The sequence below is a fragment of the Lithobates pipiens genome, unplaced genomic scaffold, assembly GCF_037356315.1.
Source record: "Lithobates pipiens isolate NorthernLeopardFrog02 unplaced genomic scaffold, aLitPip1_a1.2 Scaffold_18, whole genome shotgun sequence".
In the NCBI taxonomy this organism is placed as follows: domain Eukaryota; kingdom Metazoa; phylum Chordata; class Amphibia; order Anura; family Ranidae; genus Lithobates; species Lithobates pipiens.
Window position 1 is genome coordinate 465984541 of NW_027507758.1, and position 18619 is coordinate 466003159.

The following is an 18619-nucleotide window of genomic DNA, read 5'->3' on the forward strand; positions in this document are numbered from 1 at the left end:
GCGGTCAGCAGTGGTGCACGTCAACCCTATCTATTGTGGACCGATAGCGGTCCTTACAGAACAGCAGACTGTACCGCACTCAAGCCTATGTACCGTAGCACCCTATACCAAGTTACCAGTCCTTATAAGAACTTTTGTGGACCAAGCAGGTTGTGTATTAGTGTTTAGCAGACTGTACGTCAGTCCCTATACCGCTGAAGGACTGCTGCAGTATAGGGCAGCGGTCAGCAGTGGTGCACGTCAACCCTATCTATTGTGGACCGATAGCGGTCCTTACAGAACAGCAGACTGTACCGCACTCAAGCCTATGTACCGTAGCACCCTATACCAAGTTACCAGTCCTTATAAGAACTTTTGTGGAACAAGCAGGTTGTGTGTTAGTGATTAGCAGACTGTACGTCAGTCCCTATACCGCTGAAGGACTGCTGCAGTATAGGTGAGCGGTCAGCAGTGGTGCACGTCAACCCTATCTATTGTGGACCGATAGCGGTCCTTACAGAACAGCAGACTGTACCGCACTCAAGCCTATGTACCGTAGCACCCTATACCAAGTTACCAGTCCTTATAAGAACTTTTGTGGACCAAGCAGGTTGTGTATTAGTGTTTAGCAGACTGTACGTCAGTCCCTATACCGCTGAAGGACTGCTGCAGTATAGGGCAGCGGTCAGCAGTGGTGCACGTCAACCCTATCTATTGTGGACCGATAGCGGTCCTTACAGAACAGCAGACTGTACCGCACTCAAGCCTATGTACCGTAGCACCCTATACCAAGTTACCAGTCCTTATAAGAACTTTTGTGGAACAAGCAGGTTGTGTATTAGTGTTTAGCAGACTGTACGTCAGTCCCTATACCGCTGAAGGACTGCTGCAGTATAGGTGAGCGGTCAGCAGTGGTGCACGTCAACCCTATCTATTGTGGACCGATAGCGGTCCTTACAGAACAGCAGACTGTACCGCACTCAAGCCTATGTACCGTAGCACCCTATACCAAGTTACCAGTCCTTATAAGAACTTTTGTGGAACAAGCAGGTTGTGTGTTAGTGATTAGCAGACTGTACGTCAGTCCCTATACCGCTGAAGGACTGCTGCAGTATAGGTGAGCGGTCAGCAGTGGTGCACGTCAACCCTATCTATTGTGGACCGATAGCGGTCCTTACAGAACAGCAGACTGTACCGCACTCAAGCCTATGTACCGTAGCACCCTATACCAAGTTACCAGTCCTTATAAGAACTTTTGTGGAACAAGCAGGTTGTGTATTAGTGTTTAGCAGACTGTACGTCAGTCCCTATACCGCTGAAGGACTGCTGCAGTATAGGTGAGCGGTCAGCAGTGGTGCACGTCAACCCTATCTATTGTGGACCGATAGCGGTCCTTACAGAACAGCAGACTGTACCGCACTCAAGCCTATGTACCGTAGCACCCTATACCAAGTTACCAGTCCTTATAAGAACTTTTGTGGACCAAGCAGGTTGTGTATTAGTTTTTAGCAGACTGTACGTCAGTCCCTATACCGCTGAAGGACTGCTGCAGTATAGGGCAGCGGTCAGCAGTGGTGCACGTCAACCCTATCTATTGTGGACCGATAGCGGTCCTTACAGAACAGCAGACTGTACCGCACTCAAGCCTATGTACCGTAGCACCCTATACCAAGTTACCAGTCCTTATAAGAACTTTTGTGGAACAAGCAGGTTGTGTGTTAGTGATTAGCAGACTGTACGTCAGTCCCTATACCGCTGAAGGACTGCTGCAGTATAGGGCAGCGGTCAGCAGTGGTGCACGTCAACCCTATCTATTGTGGACCGATAGCGGTCCTTACAGAACAGCAGACTGTACCGCACTCAAGCCTATGTACCGTAGCACCCTATACCAAGTTACCAGTCCTTATAAGAACTTTTGTGGAACAAGCAGGTTGTGTATTAGTGTTTAGCAGACTGTACGTCAGTCCCTATACCGCTGAAGGACTGCTGCAGTATAGGTGAGCGGTCAGCAGTGGTGCACGTCAACCCTATCTATTGTGGACCGATAGCGGTCCTTACAGAACAGCAGACTGTACCGCACTCAAGCCTATGTACCGTAGCACCCTATACCAAGTTACCAGTCCTTATAAGAACTTTTGTGGACCAAGCAGGTTGTGTATTAGTTTTTAGCAGACTGTACGTCAGTCCCTATACCGCTGAAGGACTGCTGCAGTATAGGGCAGCGGTCAGCAGTGGTGCACGTCAACCCTATCTATTGTGGACCGATAGCGGTCCTTACAGAACAGCAGACTGTACCGCACTCAAGCCTATGTACCGTAGCACCCTATACCAAGTTACCAGTCCTTATAAGAACTTTTGTGGAACAAGCAGGTTGTGTGTTAGTGATTAGCAGACTGTACGTCAGTCCCTATACCGCTGAAGGACTGCTGCAGTATAGGGCAGCGGTCAGCAGTGGTGCACGTCAACCCTATCTATTGTGGACCGATAGCGGTCCTTACAGAACAGCAGACTGTACCGCACTCAAGCCTATGTACCGTAGCACCCTATACCAAGTTACCAGTCCTTATAAGAACTTTTGTGGAACAAGTGAGTTGTGAATGTTTAGCAGACTGCAGCAGAAGGGCAGCAGTCAAGTATAATATCCTTTCTATATTTGGAAGAAAGAATATTATACATGTACAAGCCTATTACTGTACCACTGATACCAGTCCTGAAAAGAACCTTTGTGGAACTAATAATAACAGCAAGTCTTTAAAATTACCCTCACTGCCTGACAACACTGCTTCCTTCCTGTCCCTATACAAATTGGCAAAAAAAGAGAACGATTAGTGGTTACTGGAACAGCTCTTTTGTGGACCTTGATAGTAACAGCTAATGATGATGATGATGATGATGATGATGAAAGACTAATCTGGCTGTCCCTGTAGCATACACCGTCCTTTCCCTTTCTCTAAACTAACAAAAGACACTCAGGCTGCTGCAAGAATCAGCAGCACAGCAAACCTATCAACACCTAACACCTATACCAGTCCTGAAAAGAACTTTTGTGTACCAAATAGCTAGTGGTTTATCTCTCCCTACTCCACACAGGAACCTGTCCCTATCTTAACAGAAGAAAGAATGTAAAATGGCCACCGGATCGGGTGTATTTATAGGTTAGGGGGAATGTACAAGTGTCCATGTGCTGTCATGTCTCAATTGGCTGTCCTGTATCACATGATAAACGTGTCACCAAAGGTTAAAGTTCTTGTATACATTAAACACGTAAGTCCGCCGCGGCGAACGACGGAAAAAGGCGTTCGAACGTGCGGACCGCGAATGTCGGAAATTCGCCGCGAAACGACCGCCGGGCGAACCGTTCGGCCATCACTACTACTGAGTACACATCAGTCACTTTGTTCATCCAATACATTGGGGGTTATTTACTAACGAAAAATCCACTTTGTGCACTTGGAAGTAAAGTCGCTGTAGATCCAAGGGGAGCATGCAAGGAAAAAAACACAAAAAAAACCCCAGCATTTTAGCTTGCACATGATTGGATGATAAAATCAGCAGAGCTTCCCCTCATTTCACATCTACCCCTTAGATTAAGAGCGACTGCACTTCCAAGTGCACTTTCAGTGTAAAGTGGATTTGTCTTTCGTAAATAACCCCCATTGTGTTACATACTTTAACACAGGGAATAACACACCATTTATATTAGTATTTGATTCCTTCCTGGTCTTGAGTAGCAGCCGTTCCACCAATTCAGACCAGCGCAGAGATTTATACACGAATATCAATCTGTGGTCGAATTCCCCCTCCCCCCCTTTTTTTTTTTTTTAATATATGAAGAAAAAATTGTATTGGGTGTAACCATTAGCCTTTAGGTAGCTAAACATATACAATACAAAACATAGGGTAGCCAACTTCCAAAAGACAGACATTACATAAGATAGGATGGTCAAAGCTGACATACCCAGTAACACCGCAGAACTGCTGAAAGGAGGTTCCAGGGGTCAGCAGTGTCTTGGGTGACCGAATGGGCTGTTCTGATTATAACAAGATCTGGAGGACCAGCAACGGGCCGCATGGTGCAAGCTGGCTGACCCTGTTTGACAGTACTCGATCAGTGATTGACTTCTGTTGAATGGGCAAGCTGGAAAACTTTTGTTGATCAGTGGTTGCAGAAGTTGATCAGAGTATGCTGACAATGGCGGGTTCCTGCTGTCAGAATACAATGGCCCAGCAGGGAGAATTCCTCTATCCACCTCGTTTGTGTGGATAGTGTAATCTGGCTGGCTGAATGTGGAAAAAAAAGAGAGGTGTGTGTGTGTGTGTGTGTGTATTATATATATATATATATATATATATATATATATATATATATATATATATATATACACCGAAACTGAAGAATATTTGCCCATATATACGCTTTATAAAAGTGCTTTCTAGCAGTTATACTTTTTTTTTTTTTTTTCTTTTTGTCACAACACATTTTTCTGGTGCCTGGGATGCCCTGGAGCTGTGTACAGCTACCCATAGGCATGAATGGGTGAAGGCATATGTATGCAGCCCACATGTCCCACTATTAGGCTGCTTTCACACTGGGGCGGTATTCAGGCGTTACAGCGCTAAAAATAGCACCTGTGTAACGCCTGAAAAAAACCGGCCCCTTTAACTCCAGTGTGAAAGCCGGAGGGCTTTCACACTGGAGCGATGCGCTGGCAGGACGGTGAAAAAAGTCCTGCTAGCCGCATCTTTGCAGCGGTGAAGGAGCGGTGTATTCACCGCTCCTATACCGCTCCTACCCATTGAAATCAATGGGACACCGCGGCAATACCGCCGGCAATACCGCCGGCAAAGCGCCGCTGCAGCGGCGCTTTGCGGGCGGGTTTAACCCCTTTTCGGCCGCTAGCGGGGGTTAAAACCACCCCGCTAGCGCCCGCACACCGCCGCTAAAACGACGGCAAAGCGCCGCTAAAAATAGCGGCGCTTTACCGCCGACGCCACTCCCGCCCCAGTGTGAAAGCAGCCTTAGTGAAAAGTAGCACACTCACATTGCTGTAACATCCCCAATGCACACTACCTGTGATTGGGATGCTATTGGGGGAGATTTGCTAAAACTGGTGCACACAGAATCTGGCGCAGCTGTGTTTAGTAGCCAATCAGCTTCTAGGTTTCAGCTTCTAGGTTTTATTGTCAAAGCTTAAAACCTACATTCACTTTTATTAAATAAATGCACAATTTTTGTCAGGTAAAGGTGCATTTATTATTATTATTTTTTGGAGTGGTGCCCCATTCAAAAAGTGACAGCTAGTACAGGTAACGTCTATCGGTACTGCTGTCACAGGGAGGGGGGAATCAGGCCACAGCTGCAGCATTGGGAACATGTTACATTATTCGTCATAAAAACAGGTGGAACACGTAACATGTTCCCAAAGGTGAACTTATCCAGTGAACAAGCTAACGTTAGAAGCTGGTTACTATGCGCAGCTGCACCAGTTTTAGTAAATCTCCCATGTCTGTGTATGTGCTCTACTTTATACTAAGGCTGGGTTCACATATATGTGAATTGGATGTGTTTTTAATCACATCCAATTTGCATAACATGTGACTGTGACCACTTCTCGGCGGAACCGGTTCACACAAGTCTGGGGCGGCCACAGTGCCATTTTGAAAAGGGTCCTGTGGGTTTTTGGGTCCCGTTCAGGTGTGAATTTAGGCAAAAATGTGCACCTGAATCGCACCTTACATAGGTTGAAAAAAGACACAAGTCCCTCCAGTTCAACCACAAAAAAATAAAAATATAAAAATATATATATCATACAATCCCATATACCTAATTCTATACCCACAGTTGATCCAGAGGAAGGTGAAAAACCCCAGCAGAGCATGATCCAATTTGCTAAAGCAGGGGAAAAAATTCCTTTCTGATCCCCCGAGAGGCAATCGGATTTTCCCCGGATCAACTTTACCTATAAATGTTAGTACCCCAATAAATGTTAGTACCGGTGCCTGAACCGGTGAACAGAAACGCACCGGACTCTGGACTGCAAACCACAGCTGGACATGTGTGAACCCAGCCTAATAGCTTTATACAGCTATCTCCTATGCATGTCTTTGACCAGCTGCATGCAACACCAGATCATCCAAGGTACCAACATTTGGAGCATATTTATGCCGCACGTGCATAAAAAACTTTATATTGTGATATAAAACAATGATCAGATGTAGCCAAACACAATAGTTAAAGAGCACTGATGATCAGTTGTATATCTCTTGCCAGGAATATTTTTTCAAACCTTTTAACCCTTTCAGGTTAGGAGTCATTTTATTGTTATCAGCATATAAAAATAATTTCTAGGGACTCTGAGCCAGAGAACCTCATCTAAAGCTTTTCCATACATAAAACACATGAACACTAAAGCTGCACTGGTTATAATAGACACAGATGGGAAGATTTGACTTTCAGTACAGTGTGGTCTGATCCCTGTTCAGTATCACACCACTGCATTTCTTTATTCAATGAGGAGATCGCCTGATCCTCATGTCTTGTCTTCCCATAAAAATCCTCTACTGGTTAAAGTGGGAGAAGAGTGGAAGCCGGAGGAGAAGGAGGGACAGAGGGAGTGAACAGCAAAGAATGGAGAGGGGGAGGAGATGCAGAGTGGATGGCTCCATGAAATCACCAGAGGAACATTATTAGTTCACTGATCGGCTGCAGGCAGAGCTGGGGAGAGAAGCTGTGGCTGAGATCAGGAGGTAAGGACCCCCTTTGTATAACAGCTCCACTTATATTAGGTCATACTGCCTCTGGATTATAGCAGTGATGGGGAAAACAGGCTCATCAGATGTTTTGACATGAAAAGCAACTTAGATTTAACCAGTTCAGACACTGCAAGAGTGAATTGTGTCTTTGATAGGAACATGCACCTATGACCTTTTGGTTAGTAGAGGTCTCTGTACTGGTAAATGCATTAGATCTGTATTAGCTATATCTAGATGGAGCTTTCACTCTTATTTCTTAAAAAAAAAAAAAAAAAAATTTAATACAAAAGCAAAGAGCATATTATAAAGCCCCATACATACTATCAGATTTTCTGCAGATTATTTATTGTCTTCAGATTTGCCATAACCATGTAGTGCCTGATTGCATACAAATTTAAACTCCTAAGGTTTGACCTCATATATTATATGGTTTTGGTAAATCTGAAGACAACAATCAGCAGAAAATATATTATAGTGTGTATGAGGGCTTTAGATCAGACCATAGAAAATGTAGGATGGATTTACTTGCCAGCTGTCAAAAGTTGTATAATGAATGCCAAGCTTTGTTTAGATTTGCTTCCAGTACAAGTTGTCTGTTCTTTAGGATGCTGATCACTACAAAGTTAGTAAAGTAAAGTTGTTTTTATTCATAAGTCCTCATTCATTAGTTTTCTGATGGCTACAAAGTTATGGTATTGTTATATTCATCCTCATTCATTGGCTTTTTGTTCTTCTGGATGTTGTTTGTTACAAAGTTGGTAATGGTATTGTTGCTGCTTTTATATTGTTGTTGCATTAGTAAACCATCATTCATTAGCTTTCAGTTCTTTTTGATGTTTATATTATTACTTGCTATGTTAATCTCTCATCCATTGACTTTTTGTTCTTCTGGATACTGTGGTTTACAAAGTTGTTATGGTATCATTTACTGTTATTAGTAAATCCTCATTCACTGGCTTGCGAAGATAAGATTTAAAAACAAACATACAGTATCTGTCTAAAAGAGCTGCCCTGCCATTCCTATAAGTCTGATTGAAATCCTGTATGGGTCTACTGCTACTAGTAGGTTGCTCTGCAAATGTGCCAGCTATAGCAGTGCCTTTTGTGTATATCGTTTATTCTTGTGTGGGTTGGGGTCTTTTTTTTTTTTTTTTTTTTTTCTCCCGCCCCTATTTGTGCCTAATTTGCTGTTGCTGGGCATCCCAGACCTTTGGTTTAGTAATTCTTGTTGCAATATCCCTCATGTCAAGTTATGAGACTGAGCAGATCAGTAGGAGTCTGGATAGGGATGTATGTAGTATGCTCATTACATGTTGTTGGCTTGGCAAATGAGGTGTAATGGAAACTGATTCTGCACAAGGATGACTATGGATAGGTAGGTGATTCCTAACGAGTCAAGGACTTCTGGCCCCCTTGCCCACAAGGCTGCTTTTAGAAAACACAGGGCCCATACAGCCTACCTGACAAGCCCCCCAAAAATATCAAATGATGCACAACAAAATTCCTGCTGAAGCTCTTCGTGTGTATGCGGTATTGGGGCTCATTCACTTGGAAGCTGTGGCTGGAGCTGTGTGCAGGCAGCCTGTGTTCTAAGGGGATGAAGCAGTTGTACAAACTCAGTTACAGGGCCTAGTTTGAGTAATGCCGCGTACACATGATTGGAAATTCGGCCAGCAAAAGACAGATTAGAGCTTTTGGTCGGAAAATGCGATCCTGTGTATGCTCCATCGGACTTTTGCTGGCCAAATTTTGGCCAGCAAAAGATTGAGAGCATATTCTCAATTTTTCGGTCGGAAAAAGGTTCCTATCTGAAAATGCGTTCATGTGTATGCAATTTCAACGTGCAAAAACTCTTGCATGCTCAAATTCAACTATGAGACAGACGCTATAGGCTATTGAACTTCCCTTTTCTAGTCCCATCGTACGTTCACTGTGTTCTTGACGGTCGGAATTTGGTGTCCCTGTGTGTATGCAATACAGCTTGAGCGAAATCCCGCCGGAATTCCGTTGGGAAAACCAAAGAGCTTTTTCCGACCAAAATTCTGATTATTAGAGTAACAGGTGAACAATTCACACAGCCAGAGTCCTTAGGGCTCATTTGCATGTGAGGTTTGGGGGGGGAGGGGGGCTGTAAAATTCCATGGTTGAGCTGCACTTTTACAGATTATGGCCAACCTTTACTGTAATTTATGTGCTTATGTGTGTGTTTAGGGTGTGGGGTGTTTTTTTTTTTTTTTTTTTTTTTTACTATACCATATAAACAGGGAAGGGAATAGCTGAGTGGTTGCCATGGTCAGCACAGGGAGTTAAGCTGGCCATAGACGGGTTGAATCTCAGCCAGTTGCACAGGACTCGCCAAGATTCAAGCCATGTATGGGCAGGCTAATTGTACCAAAATTGATTGATTAATTTGGATACAACCAGCCTGCTAGATTTTTCATGCGATTATAGCCACTGGTAATAATCACTGTGTGTTCTCCTGGCCGGGTAGCCGTGGGAATTGAGCGAAAGAAAATCAGTTCTATGATCCGCCTTAATCTTTTACACTCAGTCTTATGGCAGAACTAAACTTGCTTTACAGCTGAACTCCAGGGATTTATTTTTTATTAACCTTACATTGGGTCATTTTGGTTACATGTAATTATCCACGTATCTTGCCTGGAGGGCTGCTGGAGATGCTGACATTGACGGTCATAGTCCGTGCTGCCCTGTTCCTGGTGCTGCTGGAGCGACTTGCCAGCTGTTTACTGCACACAGTCAGTCGCTCCCATACCTCCTGCCATTTAGTAAACATCTACTATTTTATTTTTTTCAATGAATTCAAGGTGTCCTCTAAATAAATTAGACAAGGTGGAGACCAAGGGCAGATGATATCACAATCACCATGTTGTCCAATCAGAGAAAGCTTTGTATAAGGCGAAGACAAATTCTAGATTTGCTGATAGTGGAAGTAAACGAGTGACCAACTTCCTCTGTTCAGAGTACAGATGGCATGTCGCTCCAGCAGCACCCAGAACAGGACAGCGCTGACTGTATGTAGCACAGGCTACTACAGTGTATTTTGGCATACCCAGCGGCCCTCCCAGTGTGATACGTAACCAAACTGGCCCAATGCATGTTTAAAAAAAAATAAAAATAGACAATTTCTGAAGTTCAGAGTTTAATGAAAAATCACAATGAGGTGTGTGTGTGTGTTTGCTCCTTTTTTTTTTTTCCCCCCCTGTGTAAAATGCAGTGTACAGCTTGGCTCTGTTCCCCACAACTTAGTTATTTATACCTGTTGAACCTGCTTTTATTTGTCAACTCCCTTTCACAGACCAAACTGGGTAGCAAAGGTGGAAGTTGGAGTGTTGAGACAAACCATTTAACACTGACAGTGGTCAGCTTTTATTCCAAAAGGGGGGAGGAGGACTGTTGCTGTATCTGCTTTTTAAGTGTTAGCTGGTATTAAGCTTTAAAGGGGTTAAAAAGGCAGAAGGGGTGTGTGGTGTGGGTTTATTTAAAAAATCTTAATGCATTCCCAGCCCCTCTAATACTTACATGAGCCCCATCTCTTTCCAGCAATGTCCATGAGTGCCTCGGCCATCCATGACTCTCCCTCCTGATTGGCTAACTGACTTTCATTGACAGCAGCAGGTGCCGCTACTGTGTCTCAGCCAATCAGGAGAGGGAGAGAGGGCGGGGCGGAGCTGAACTGGGGCTCCACATCTGAATGGACACATGGAGCTGCAGCTCGGCTCGGGTGCCCCCATAGCAAGCTGCTTGCTGTGGGGGCACTCAACAGGAGGAAGAGGCAGGGAGAGCAGAAGAGGGACCAGATAAGGAGGATCTGGGCTGCTCTGTGCCAAACTGCTGCACAGGGCAGGTAAGTATAAGGCCTCATGCACACTGGACTTGATTAAAAAGGTAGAATGAGCTTTTCAGCGTTTTTGCATTTTTTATTATTATTTTTTTTTCAAAGCTATACTCCCACAAAAGGTTATGGCTTGAAAAATGCTGATGAATACTGACTAGTTAAATTTTTTTTTTTTTTTTTTCAGTGTTTTTAAGCTTTTATCAGCATTGGAGCTAAAAAAACTGCTCTTAACCCACTAGTTCTGGGTTTTTTTTCCAGCAGGAAAATGCTCCTACCAAAAAAAACACAGATAATAGCCTATGTGTGCATGGGCACATAAGATAAACTGCTGGGGAGTCTACTGGCTGTAGAAAAAAAAATGTCTGAAGCTAAAAACAGCAGCTGTAAAAACGTTCAGTGTGCATGAGGCCTAACATGTTCATTCTTTTTATAGAAAAAAAACAAACTTTTTAGTCCTTTACATAAAGTTCATACTACCCTGTCCAAGGGTGACTACATTGCTCCTCCATTAATGGAGAAATGTGCCTGGCTGTATCACCAGATGGGGGGGGCTAAAAGAAAACAAATATAGCCACCACATCTAAGGATTGGTAAGCTGAAATATATTAAAATTATGATGTTGGGTTTAATACACGATATTCAGATTTTAAATACTGCTTCCCTTTAATTTGTTCTGTTTTTGGATATAGCACAAGATGTGGTACTTGCATTTAATAAGAAGTTCTGGTAGGTGCTATGTTAGTTGAAATCATACATCCCCTGCCCCCTTACAGTAGCCCTCATCTTCTGGTGTTAATATAGCCACTGGACCATTGGCCGTCCTCTATTCATACACTGCTTTCCATTGAGGAAAGCTATAGTACAATTTCAATGAATGGGGTAGTCGGCACTATTGACTAGTGCTTATGACATGTCCAGTGGCTGTATTAACCCCTGTAGCACTGGTAGATTACCACTTTGGGGGTTGGAGGGTTGGAAGATTTCAACTATGGAAGAAGCAACTAGCACAAGGGACACTCTACATTCAATGTAAGTACTGTCCCCTGTGGTACAAGTGACCAGTACAAAGACAAATTGAGGAAGTTGTTGTAAGAACATTTAACTTGATTATATGGGTATCTTTCATATTTGTCTAAACTTTTTGATCAGTGTAAGATTCAGGTTGCTAACATTTTCAAAATGAGAAATGCCATGGCTGATCTATTAGTACAGATTTACAATAGCTGTGTGCAGTAGTGATGTGGCGGTAAAGGGCAGGAACCAATTAGTGTTGCAGGGGACACACAAGATCAATACTCCTGGAAATGGACATTTCCCAGAGGAATTCAGGGGGAAATCCTTCATGTGACACTAAAGCAGTGTTTCTCAAATCCAGTCCTCAGGCCCCCCCAACAGGTCATGTTTTCAGGATTTCCCTCAGATGAAACGGCTGTGGTAATTGCTAAGGCAGTGAAACTGATCAAATCACCTGTGAAAATTAATGGAAAACCTGAAAACATGACCTGTTGGGGGGGCCTGAGGACTGGATTTGAGAAACGCTGCACTAAAGGCTCCAACGCATTTCTGGATACTGGCTGTTTTGTTTGACAGGTGCAGGATTATGTTACTCCCTCATAAGTATGGAAGTGCAGACATACTGGCATGTAAACTGATATGTGTAGCTCGGTGTACATCTCGCAGAGGATTGTAAATGGGCAAGTAAATCCTCCAATCCTTTACCGCCATGGAAGCTGACATCTTAGTTTCATATGCAGTTGCCATGGTGCTGTACATGGGATCAGTTATGACATCAGCCATGTTGATGGCTGGGTTTAGTTCCGCTTTAATGTTGGGACTCTCTGGTTGCCCAACCAAGAGTGAGCAGATACTTCAGGCTTATGTTGGGGATTCATTAGACCAGGTTCCATTGGCACAGGACCTCCTCTAACCCCCCCCCCCCCCCCCCCGCCAGTGTGTGTGTGTTGCCTTTCATTTATATTTTAAACTGAATGGGTTGTTGTATAAGGTAAGAGTTCATATTTAACTTTTAAAGCGGCCTTTCTCAACTGGAGTGCTGTGACAAAATTCTAAAGTGAGCCAACAAAAGCAAGTGGATCAGGTAACATGATCAAAGCCTACCTTATTTTAAGGCGTCTCACAGGTTGAAGCCTTGACCCTGTGCTGGGCCTCCCACACGCATCATACCAACCAATGATGTCATAAATCCTAAGGAGCACAGCATCCTTAGTTCCCCTTACTCGCCTCCCCAATAGTGGAGGTTTCCCAGAAACCAAGGGGGTGCTTAGCAACTTCTCCCCAAGCAGATGGAGGTGGTGGGTGGGACCAGTGATGTGGTCAGCTTCTTCACTTCTTGCACAGGTGGCTGCTATGACTCATCCAGCAGCTGAAGATAGAAGAGTAACAGAGATAGCAGCCCTGCAAGTCCTTCATCTCCAGTGGTGCGGTAAGTAGCTGATGGGGAGAGGCTTCTCCAGGAATTCCATATGTCTCTGCTCACTGATCACCACTATATACTGCACTATCCTGCCACTATATATTGGTCATTGACTGCCTGGCCACCAGTGGGGTGGCTTCTGGGGCTATAGCCCCGAATCTCTGCAGAGGTCCCCAACCACCGGGCCATGGCCTCTCTGCAGCCAGGCCACATGACAGAACTGGAGAGCGGGTGGGCCACATTGCAGAGCCAGCTGGCAGAACGGGAGAGCAGACAGGAAGCATGGGAGACCTGGTAGGCGGGTGAGAGTGCACAGAGGTGACATCATCTCTCACTGCCTGTGCTGCATCACCGCTGTTCCACCCTCACTGTGCAGCTGCAATTATCTCTTTGTTGCCATCTATCACTGCCTGCCCTCTCTCTGGGGACCCTAATGTAAGCAGGGAGGCTCTTTGGGGACCCTGATGTAATGATACTGTGTGTGTGTATATGTATGTGTATATGTGTGTATATATATCACCCAAGTGAATACATCCCTTACATTTTTTTGTAAATATTTTATTATATCTTTTCATGTGACAACACTGAAAAAAATTACACTTTGCTACAATGTAAAGTAGTGAGTGTACAGCTTGTATAACAATGTAAATTTGCTGTCCCCTTTTTAATATAACCCAACACACAGCCATTAATGTCTAAACCACTGGCAACAAGTGAGTACACCCCTAAATGAAAATGTCCAAAGTGTCAATATTTTGTATTGCCACCATTATTTTCGTAAACTACCTTAACCCTCTTGGGCATGGAATTCACCAGAGATTCACAGGTTGCCACTGGAGTCCTCTTCCATTTCCATTGTGACATAATGGAGCTGGTGGATGTTGGAGACCTTGCGCTCCTCAACTTCTGTCTGAGGATGCCCCATAGAATCTCAATAGGGTTTAGGTCTGGAGACGTGCTTGGCCAGACAATCACATTTACCCTCAGCTTCTTTAGCAAGACAGTGGTAGTCTTAGAGGTGTTTTTGCGGTCGTTATCATGTTGGAATACTGCCCTGCGGCCCAGTCTCCAAAGGGAGGGGATCATGCTCTGTTTCAGTATATCATAGTACATGTTGGCATTCATGGTTCCGTCAATGAACTGTAGCTGAACTCGCCAAACACTTGATACGTGTGAATGTCTTTATTGTATGCAGATTAATGCTGAGCCCCAGTGGGTGTTTTTGTAAGGGTAATGCCGCGTACACACGACTGGACTTTTTGACAAAAAAAGGAACAAGTCCGTCGGACAATTTGATCCTCTGGGACTGTGACACCATAATGGGCGGGGACATCATCCGGCGATGTCCCTATACAAGTCGCCGCGCTTCACGTCGGTGCCATTGTGAGTGGAGGATGCGACGAGGCAACATCTGAACAGAAGGCGGCGACAGAAGACCGGGCCACCGCCTGTAAAAGAGCTAGAAGAAGAGGTGGCCCGGCAAGAAGAACCGAAGAGGGGGACAAGACCCCCGAAGAGGGGGACAAGACCCCCGAAGTCGGAAGAAGAGGGCGGCGGCGAGGAAGAAAGCCGGGCTCCTCCGCTAGTAAAAGAGCTAGAAGAAGATAGCGGAGTCCGGCGAGAAGACCCCCGGAGCTGTGCAATAAACTATTTTAACCCTTGTGTGTTTTTTTTTTTTTTACTTTATTTTACAGGTGAATGGGTAGGGGTACATTGTACCCCATACTCATTCACATAGGGTGGGGGGCTGGGATCCGAGGGCCCCCTTATTAAAGGGGGCTCCCGGATTCCGATAAACCCACCTCCCGCAGACCCCGACAACCAACGGCCAGGGTTGTCGGGAAGAGGCCCTTGTCCTCATCAACATGGGGACAAGGTGCTTTGGGGTGGGGGGGCCGCGCGGCCCCCCTTCCCCAAGGCACCCCCCCATGTTGAGGGCACGCGGCCTGGTACGGCTCAGGAGGGGGGGGGCTCGCTTGTCCCCCACCTTTCCTGGCCGGCCGGGTAGCGTGCTCGGACAAGGGTCTGATGTGGACCTGGACCCCACGCCGATTTTTTTAATTTTTTTTTCCCAGCGTTGGGGTTCCCCTTTAAGTCCATACCAGGTGGCGGGGCTAGTGACGTCTCCTTCGCGGCCCCGCCTACCTAGAGACGCGCTCAAAATGAGCAGACTTTTCTCCGCGTGGGAAAAGTCCGTTCATTTCAAAAGTACGGCGGACTGGCATACGCACGGCCGGCTTGTCCGGCGGGAAGATTGGAGTGCAAAACTACTTTCTAAGTCCGCTGTACTTTCGGGTCAAAAAAGTCCGCCGGAGGCTACACACGGGGGGATTGTCCGGCGGACTTGAGTTTGCCGGACTTTTCTACCCGATTGTTTGATCGTGTGTACAAGGCATTAGGATTGCAAAGGAACACACAAGGAAGAGGAAGTTGCCCCACATTAAGGGGAAGGGAAATACAGAAATACCATGCAATACAAAGAGTGGTCATAAAATGACAAAAATCCATCGACCAGAAAACACAGGCTGTATACTCAAACGCAACTGCATTTTCTATGTGCTTTGTGTACGGAGGCAGCACACCTATTCTGTGCAATGATGCATAAAGATTAATGAATGGATATTAACAATCTCCACTTATTTTATTTTCACTAGGCCTAAAACCTGATAAGGGCAGTGTTTCAACATGCATGCATTTCTTTACATCAGTTTTGCAAACTAATGCCCCATATACACGATCAGAAATTCCGTCAGAAAAAACATTGTTTTTTCGATGGAATTCCGCTCAAGCTTGCCTTGCATACACACGGTCACACAAAAATTCTCTGAACTTTCGACCGCCAAGAAAGCGGTGACATACAACACTACGACGAGCCGAGAATATGAAGTTCAATGCTTCTGAGCGTGTGTTTGTTTTGTTTTTTGCACGTCTGCATTGCATACAGATGAATGCATTTTCGGATAGGACATTTTTCCGATTGAAAAATAGAGAACCTGCTCTCAATATTTTGCTGGCTGGAATTCTGCCAGCAAAAGTCCGCTGGAGCATACACACGGTAGGACTTTCTGACCAAAAGCTCACATCCGACTTTTGCTAGCAGAATTTCTGATCATGTGTATGGGGCATTAGTGTTTTCAAGCACATTTTGAAATGTGTTAAAGGGAGCAGAAAAATTTAAATGCATGTAAAACGTGTGCGGTGTGTACCTGCCAGGCATTTTGAGGTGCACCACATATTTATGTTTGAAGGACTGAAAAAAACATACACACTGGGCTATTATAGCACAATTACACTTTTTATGTTCATTTTAACAGATTTACCTATATCTAATATGCGCAAGTTGACCAGGACCAAAAGTATTGTTTGATTTTTGCGTTGTGCTGGGGGTCCAGCATGTGTAAATACTACTTATTCTTTATGTCTTAATGTCAGGAACTTCTTCTGGCTCCAGATTTTCCCACAGATTGAAGTGGGATAAAACTGATACACTTATCACAGAAAAGGAAGTACTTGATGAGGGACTTTTATCTTGGCAGATCATGAAAATTTAAGTAGTGAAGTTAAATGGGTTGTCTAGGATCATGTGAAACTTCCAACTTATGTTGGCTGGGCCAAAGGATAAGCTTCATCTGAAGCCCTCTGTAAAGGTAAAACCTAGTATGAATCCAAATTAAAGATGGTGTCCATCTTTCTCAGCACTTCTCGGATAAACAATGTCCATAGTGTGGAAACTACAGTCCAAACAAGGGGGTTAGGGATGATGTTTTCCAGTATAACTCCTGCAGCTCCTTAAAGATCTGGGATGGATATCTGTACATGAATTGAAAAAGCAGAGAAATTTACAATATAGTGTATAGTGCAGGAGTCTGTTAAGCTGCCCATAGACACTCACTTGTTCCCCAGTACAATCTACTATTTCTCAGGTTACACATCCCCCCCCCCCCCCCCCCATTTCCCCAGATCAGTCTGTTGCATCCTGCACAATTTCCACTCCCCTTTCTGAATTCATAGACCTCACCTTAGACAGACCTGCCCACTTTAAAAACTCCCCCTCTTCCACCATGGCTTCAGTTATTGTTTCCTCCATGGTGGAAGCATGTGCCTGGAACCAGGGAAGCTACACTCTCTTCGGGGGAGAGCAGGCTTACCGGTGGTGGTGTTTGTGTTTGAGTTGGCCTGCCAGCAGCCCCTCCAGGGGCGAGGGGTGGTCTTGTGCTCCCGGTCCCGCCATCTCAGGGGAGTAAGGACCATCAGGGGGCCGGCGTCGTGTGCTTGGAGTCCGCTGGTTAGCTCAGGGAGGGCTCTGTAGCTGGCGGGAGTCGCTGCAGGTCAGCGGCATATCCCCGTTCTCAGATCCAGGTCCCGGCCGGCGAATGCGTAGTTTCCGACAAAGCAGGGCGCTCTGAGGGGGTGTGGCGCAGTGGTTCCAAGCACCTTGAACGCAGGGACTAGGAGGCGGGTCAGGTGACCGGCGCTACCGAGCAGGGCTGATGATGCGGCGGCCAGGAAATTCAAAGGAATGGCGGAATTCTAACAGAAACAGGCTATCCTACTCGGCAGAATGGGCAAGACAGCCATGGTGGAGGCAGGCGCCCGTAGCACTGATCCAGCCCAGGTAGGTGGGGTGCAGTGGCGCCTTCATTATGGATTGCTTGTTTGGGTCTTTTTTGTGTTCCTCCCTGTCAGGGGCCTGTCGCTACAGGGTCAGAGGTGACGTCACTCGTACCCTGCAGCATGGTTCAGGGGTCTTAATTGTTACCTGTTGGTGATGGGTCTCTGCACTGGCTTGGTGGCGGTCGGTTAGCAGTTAGTCACTAAGTGAGTCATTTCAGGAAAAATCACTAGGAAAGCCTAAACCAAGCCACAGGAAATGCCCTTCTTGCAAGAATCCCCTTAGAGATTCGTGGCAGAAGGCGATGTGAAGAGTTGGTATCAAGGAATTGGTGGAGGAAGAGACATCTCAGCAGTATAAGGACCTGTTTTCCTCGGTCAAAGAGCTGACAAACTCACTGAGTTCGGTCAGGTCCATCCTGATACAAAACCCTTTAGGGCAGACTGAACCTCAGAACCTGCCGCCTAGTCCTAAGGCATCGTTATCTAGACCAATAGAGACTGAGGACTCAGGCGATGAAGGGGGGAGTACTCTTGTCTCCCTCAGGGATTCTGAAGAAGATAGCGGGGCCACTCGGTACAAGCTATCACTAGAGGAGGTAGATGACCTTTTAAGGGCGATCTACACGACTCTGGAAATTCAGGAGGAAAAGGTACAATTGTCAATCCAAGACAAGATTTACCAGGGGATGGACGAAACAAAACGCAGAGTTTTTCCGGTTCACAGGGTCCTTTCGGATTCAGTTAAAAAAGAGTGGAAGGACCCAGAAAGAGCCCCTTTTTTCTCCAAGTCCCTTCGGAGGAGGTTCCCCTTTGTGGACAAGGACTCGGAGGTATGGAACAAGAAGCCTCGAGTGGATGCAGTATTTTCTCAGGTCTCTAGGCACACGGACTTAGCCTTTGAGGATATGGGAATCTTAAAGGATCCGATGGACAAAAAAGCTGACTCCATCCTCAAAAAAGCCTGGGATGCAGCATCAGTTAGT

At 45.4% G+C, this 18619-nt stretch overlaps 1 protein-coding gene across 1 annotated transcript in view; it reads left to right on the forward strand.

The window, feature by feature from the left end:
* Nucleotides 1-6563: 6563 nt before the first annotated feature.
* The window catches only part of SERPINE2 (serpin family E member 2), a 79536-nt gene continuing 67480 nt past the window's right edge, over nt 6564-18619 (forward strand). The window contains exon 1 of the mRNA XM_077488287.1: nt 6564-6726. The gene's annotated coding sequence lies outside the window, so the exon portion shown is untranslated. The remainder of the gene's footprint in view (nt 6727-18619) is intronic.